We start from the raw sequence: 6,923 nt of genomic DNA, 5'->3' as shown, positions 1-6,923 counted from the left end.
CAGAGCATTACTTTTGGTTTGTTTCTTACATAGCCAAATATACAAAAAATGGTTCAGTATTATAGCTTCTTGCGGATGTGATGTGCTTATTTCAGGTTTATATCTGCATTGAAAAATCAATATTTTGTCTTAATCCAAATTTCAGCAACCAGTAAACCCAAACAATTTAACTTTAAATTTTAAACTTTAATCCATATATTGTACTGTACAGTGCTGCACAGACCAAAGACTTACAGGGAGGTTGTTTCTGGCAAAACAGGCTCTGGCTTGAGTGTGTGACAAAATTGAATTTCTTCACGGAATTCTTTAAGTTACACAAAGGCGGATTATTTTTACAATTGCCAGTAACTGGAGATCAGCTTATCAATATTTTGGAACCGTACCATGACAGTGAAGACACCTTTAAGTGAGCCAGTTACTCACTCTGTTGTTTGCTAGTTTATACTCTCCAGATGTGGACGCTCTTGTTATGCAAAATATTTTAGACCAAAACTCTTATTTAAATCCTGACTGATTTGACTTTCTATTCGCCTCATATAGTTGAAGAGGAAAAAAGAAGACATAATTAAATATATTGGAAGGCACTCTCTTTTATAAACAGACAATCGGACTCAAACCTGTGTCGTACAGTGATATAGACATGGGTAATGTCACAGTCTTTAAAAAATGTTCTTGTCGCATAAACCCTGCTGAGCTAAAAGTGTTACAGAAGTTGATATGCTGTATATTATTTAATGGAGCATGGTTTAGTTCAAACAAACAAGTCTGTGGAGTTCCCCTTGTTTCTTAGTACCAAATCTTGATGGGATGTCATGGTTTTGTACAAATTACAGGAAAGTGAACACCGAAATTCCATTACACATCGTATGTGCTGTTTAACCATAATCAACGACTGATGTGCTGTTCCCTTTTGTTATAGAATTACTCCCTGGAAATTAGATACAAGAAGGTCATGGACAATGTTGTGTGACTGTGGGTGAATTTCTCTGTAAACTGAAGAGTTATAGAGGAGACACGTCGTCTATAGCCTCTTTTTATACTTGTATAAAAACATTCCATTTGAAATGAAATACGAAATATATTATTAACAATAATGAATGACCACAAACAAGCAATAAGAAGAAGAGTTATAGAGAAGACACATTGAGTTTTGTGTTTTCAGTTTGGAATTCACCTTTAGAGAGCTCCTTTTGACCATCTTTTTTACATCGCCAGATGTATAAAACTAGTTTATTATTATAGCTTGTGAATGCGAAGTGGCTGTTTCAGGTTTTTTTAAGAAATGAGAAATTTAACTTTACATTTGGATTAAGAAAAATATCTCACACATACTGCACTGTAGTGGCTTTGAAACCATACAGTATCATACTGTAGTGTATATACTATATATATATATTTATACTGCATATGAACACACTGCCACTCTGTGAGTCTGACTGCATGGGATTTGCATGTTGTGTGTGTGGGGGGATTGTTTTGGTTATGTTGTGAATGAGTCTCTGAGGCACAGAATTATAAAAAATAAACCTTTGATGAGCTTTCAGAAGTCGTGTATTGCGCAAAGTAGGTGAATTTGACAAACAGATAATGTTTCTTAAAGAATTCTGTCTGATAGTACCATAGCTCTCATTTCATTGAGCAGAATGTCACCTTGCTCTTACAAGTGGCTCTGCACCTTTTTAAATGGATTTTTATAACCATTTATAACCATTTTTTATAACCATTTTATATCCTCAGTCTAAACTGAAAGACATGATGGACACCATAATTACCCGGAATATAACCTGTAATATTGCAGTACCCATAATACAAAGGACAAACTATAAACTAAAACAACCTCAAGTGCATGCCTGAACCAAGGTAAAAATATCAGCTCCACAAAACAGATCAAAGTTCCTGAACAAGCCCCCAAACATGCTACATTCTTACTGTAGTTATGGCAAGGTGGAAGTGGGAAGCTGAATTGAATTTTTTTAAAAATAAGAAAAAATTGTGTGTCCCTGCCTAGCGTAGTCATTGCATGACTTTAAATGCTATAAAAACACTTTTAGGTATACGTCTCTTATTTTCCACAATTTTTCTTCTTTGTGATCATCTTAGAGTCTTTGTGAATGCTGTAAGTTAAAATAATTTTGCCACCTTATACACGAAAAGTATAAACAAAAACCTCACATTCTCACTTAAAATCAGGAATTTAAACCAGGAGTTACTTAGCTTATTATTTGGAATGTGTATTGATGGAGAGTAAAATTAAAGCCTACATTCAGTTTCCCTTCTTCCTAATGTGAAGTGATAATGTGCTTGTTCTGAGCATCCTGGAGATGGTCTGGAGGTTAATTCATTCATGTTATTATTAAAAGACCTGCTGATCTGCTTCACACCACAGGAAGAGTGGAGACTGTGATTTTTTTCTGTACAAAATGTGTGTTGTGTTTTTAAATTTAAAGTGTTTTAAAATTTGAATTAAAAAGTAAAAAAAAACAACAAAGATTGTACACAAAGATTCTAAGCTGATCTTGAGGAAGAAAAATCACCCGTTTTCATGCATAAAAAGTGGTCTATATCGGTTTATTTATAGCTTTTAAAGCCAGGCAATGTCTTATTTAGGCATGTACTGGTGAGGCTTATTAATAAAACAGAATTAAGCGTTGCTGTGCTTTCACAAATGAGGCCCCATCTCTCTCTTCATCTCTGTGGAGCAGCTACAGAGAAGCTGTTCATGCAGGCTGATTTAAGGTTTCTTTTGATAAGGAACAGCTCCCAAATGGGGATGCACTTAGCTAAGCCTGGCTATCACGATCAATGGTCGTCCGTTGGCGCCTATCTGTCTAGGGAGTGCCAGTTGGACATCTGGACTGCATTCCTAAGTGTCACGGGCAAGTGACTCATATCTCACCTTGATCAACCAATCATGGACTGGCAGGGCGTGGTAATACCACGTAGGTCTCTGACAGCAACAAGCCTGCAACTGCTTTTTTGTGCCCACAGGAAATCTGAATCCCCAGAGATTGGATGAGTATTCAACTTCATTGCATTACAGCTCGAGAATTCAATTGTTATCCCAACCAGTTGATATCAATTTAATTCCTAAGAGTTATGTACTTGTTTTGAGTATCTAGTGTAGAAGTGGTAACCAAGTTCATTTACGAAATGGTCTAAATGAATGATATACTGAACGTATGTCCTCTTGCTATGTGTAACTCTTCATAACTGAATGAATATATACCTTTTGTATTCTGCTAACCCTCACGATAAGTTCTGTTAGGTTTACATGCACATTTTATGTATTAATAAATTTATTATTGTGTATTAGTACTTGTGTGTTGTGTGTGCATTATTTGAGTTATCCTGCATGGAATGATTCTAAGACCATTAAAAAGATCATTTTGTGACTTACTGCCACAATTAATAATTGTCCCAGTAAATGCCCAAACCCCTACTTTACTGGTGCCTCGTGAGAGCATACTACAGGCAAGTACACAATATTGTTTCTTATTTTTTATTGTCTTTATAAAATTAAAAGAATCAGTTGCCCATTTTACAGTACAATATTACTGTATGTTACATTTTTTGTTTTTGAGAGACTTCAGAACGCTTTGACTGATGCATAAAATATGTAGCACAATGCGTTCTTGCATTATGAAGTTGCTTGAACCTGGGATCCACTTTATTCAAACTAAGGTTTATAAAAATACAACCAGGTACTAGATGCTGTCTCATAAATAGGCATTTTAATAAAAAAGGGAAGGTTATGAAAACAGGAGAATAAAAAAGAACTTTATTGCCATATGTAACCGGTACATGTACTGGTACAATGGAATTCTTATTTACAGAAAGTCTCTCGATTGTTTAAACAAGTGTAAATACACAAAGTGCAGACAGTGCATCAAGACAATATACAAACAAACAGTAGACAATGTACAAGTAAACAAGTAAACAGTTTAAATGTAAACAATGCAGATGTGTAAACAATGACTGGAGATGTGCAATAAATAAGAAATCATAATGAGGTAAATGGTATAGGTGTGGTCCGAGGGGCATGGCCAAATGTGTTCGCCAATCGCACTGCTTGTGGGTAGAAACTATTGAGGAATCTGGTAGTAAGTGTCTGTATGCTCTTGTATCTCTTGCCTGAGGGCAGTGGGGTGAAGAACTCATGCCCAGGGTGGTGACTGTCCTCTGTGATGGGCAGAATTCTACCACGGCAGCAGTCCTCATAGAGCTGTTTAATCTCGGTGAGACCACAGCCGATGATCTTCTGGCCCATATTGACCATTCTCTGCAGTGCCTTTCTTTCTCGAGAAGAGGTGTCGCCGTACCACACGGTGATCCCGTTGGTAAGGATGCTCTCAATGGTGCAGCAGTAGAAGTTCACCAACACAGTTACTGGCATCCCCCATCGCTTGAGGCACCTCAAGAAATAAAGGTGCTGCTGAGCCTTCTTCAAGATAGAGTTCATGCTCACAGTCCAGGTTAGATCATTAGAAATGAAGCTAGTGACTGGTTCCACTTCTGTTCCATTAATACTGAGTGGGCTGTGAGTGTGCGGCCTGTGTCTCCGAAAGTCCACTATTAGCTCTTTTGTTTTACTCACGTTCAAGTCGAGGTTATTGCTATGACACCACCTAAGCAGCTGTATGACTTCATCCCTGTAAGTGGACTTGTCATCATCGCTGATCAAATGACCCTGAAAGAAACGTAAGAAGTTTGAAATTATTATTTATTATTAATACATTTAGATTGTTAATTAATAACATACAGATGCAGCCATTTAAAATGCACGGTACAAACCCGTACCGCACGCAACTATCCACAACCAACTGCAGTGCACCGCGGTAAGTGATTGGCTGGCCAAAATGACTGACAGGGGCACTTGTGGTGCATTGGTCGGTAGTGAAAAGATTGAATCATTTAATCACTTTACTGTGCACATTTTAATCCGCTTAGTATTGAATATTTATATGAAATTTTAACACTAAAGGGAAATTTTAGTAGCTGAGCATAAAAAGAAGAGGAGCATAATGCATCTGAAGGTCATAAACGATATTAATTTAGGAACATAAACATATTACTGTATGTAAACTGTACTGTGTATGGCTGGTCTTGATAGTTTAAAGAAAAAATACACACCAGTCTTCCATTTCTCCCTAAACATTTTAAGCATGAACGTTTTATGAAACGGTACCCAAATATGCGATTGCTGTATAGAATTAATTTTAATTTTAAAAACATTATTTAACACGAAAATTAAACTGTTTACATCTTCCACCTGACAATATAGTCACCCGTTGCTACGCAACGCAGAAACACAGCCACTAACTAGCAAAGAGAGGACATTAGCTAGCCAATATGATAAAGGAATAAATGATTTTTTTTGTTTATTTCTTTTGCACATTTATTTGAACATTTCCATCGATTGTACAAGCACTTGGAAACTGTCCAATCCCTATCAGGCATTTTCTTTTACGCTCCCGGCATTCTCCCGGTCTGGCGCCTGTCTGTGTCTTCTAGGATATAATGCCAGTGATTTTTTGTTAAACTTGGGTTTCCAAACTCTTGTTTTTATGTCCATTATAACAGACAATCTCCCTTGCTTTTAACCGAGCATTTAATAATTTATTCAAATGAAAATGATTTACTTTATTTCCCTCACGGGATCAATAAGGTATCTATCTATCATCTATCTAAACTATGGGACATAATTCTGGGGTCTCCCTATACCAGAGATTACGGTAGGGCTCACCAGAATGGTGATTGGCTGACACCATCTGACACCCCTCTGATTGGGGAAAAAAGACCTGCTGATCTGTTCTACATACCAGGAAGACAACATATGTTGTTTCTATTCGAAACGCGTATTTTAAAAGTTTAACTAAGAAGTAAAAACCTTCAGCGTACACAGATTTCTAAGCTGAATAGGAGGAAGAAAAATCACCCGTGTTTCGCGATAAAAAGTGGTTATAACTATCGAAACCTGTTTTATTTATTTTATTTTTAAATGACAATCGTATAAAATGACAGTTCCTGTCACCCCCATTTCCATTTAAATCGCAAACCCGTGTTTTATTAAATGTCTTTTAACATAAATCGTTATCTTTGTCTTCTACATAATAATGTTCACCACTCTTTCCAGCAAATTAATAATTAACTTTATTTTATATAGCATTTTAAACAAATAGGCAGTTAGATTGCTCATAAATCTTATCACTTATTCTACATAAACACAGCATAATTGCTCTCTGAAAATGCTTTTTCTTGTTCGTTTTGGAGACCTTGATCGAAACTGATTTGAGATGTCAGAACGGATTCATTTTCTGTATATTTCTGTGTGTGCATTTTCTACATTGCTTTGTCAAGATTTTAACTTTATATTTAGGCTCAGATTTCAACTATAAATCGTACACTAATTACTGGCAGTAAATACTGATGTTTTGCTCCCTCTTACCACAAAAATATTAAAAATAATGTATTGTAGCTGGGATTAACTTTTTTTCGAATGTGTCTCTACCTACTGCGACTCGGACACGGATTGGTTAAAGATGGCGACAACTCACGCACCCAGAGATGGGGGACGTCTTTCCGCCTCCATAGCTAAAATGCCAAATAGGAGTCGTTTTTAATTCAGTTTGAATTATAACTGTACGTACTGTCTTTGTATTTGGCCAGGGCTTAAAAGAGAGGGCGCGCCAACATTTTTCAGTGCCTGCGCTTTAAAGGTACCTCTGTCGCGGAAGAATTTGACCTCGGAACGTTTACCCAGCGTAATTATTGTATTTCATTGCACTTTGACAGATTGTCTTTAAATCAATTGTTGTCAGAATATCCCCACCTCCAAACAAGAACAAAATTGCAATGATTTTATTAACTGGCTGTTTCAGTAACTAAAAGTATATATTTAAAGTAATAATTTAACAATATATGTA

Source organism: Lepisosteus oculatus, unplaced genomic scaffold, assembly GCF_040954835.1.
Source record: "Lepisosteus oculatus isolate fLepOcu1 unplaced genomic scaffold, fLepOcu1.hap2 HAP2_SCAFFOLD_113, whole genome shotgun sequence".
Taxonomy (NCBI): domain Eukaryota; kingdom Metazoa; phylum Chordata; class Actinopteri; order Semionotiformes; family Lepisosteidae; genus Lepisosteus; species Lepisosteus oculatus.
This window is presented reverse-complemented; position numbering follows the sequence as displayed.